Below are 385 nucleotides of genomic sequence, written 5' to 3'. Positions count from 1 at the left end.
TTTGTCAATTTTGCCACACAGTATGTGCGCTTTCCAGAGACCGGAGGTGGGGAGAGTGAAAAAGCAACCCCTCCCATGGGGAATCCCTTGTACCATTGGGTCCAGAACTTGAACTGTAAAATTAGCAATGTGGGACTCGGCCATCATAACCACCATACCATGGGCTGGTCTGCTATTCAGAAAATTTAATAATCTATATCATTATGTCAATATATCAAATACCAAAGAATTCTGATGAAATGTCATATTTTCATTTAAAAATTAGTAAAAATAAGCCTATCTCTCCTTAACATAATATCTATGTACACCCAAAAGCCAACACTATTTAATTGCTGTGTCTACTGTGAGGATGAAGACCATTCTCAGTAATCAGACTGTCGGCATT

This window comes from Tupaia chinensis, unplaced genomic scaffold (genome assembly GCF_000334495.1).
Source record: "Tupaia chinensis unplaced genomic scaffold, TupChi_1.0 Scaffold000362_1, whole genome shotgun sequence".
In the NCBI taxonomy this organism is placed as follows: Eukaryota; Metazoa; Chordata; class Mammalia; order Scandentia; family Tupaiidae; genus Tupaia; species Tupaia belangeri.
This window is presented reverse-complemented; position numbering follows the sequence as displayed.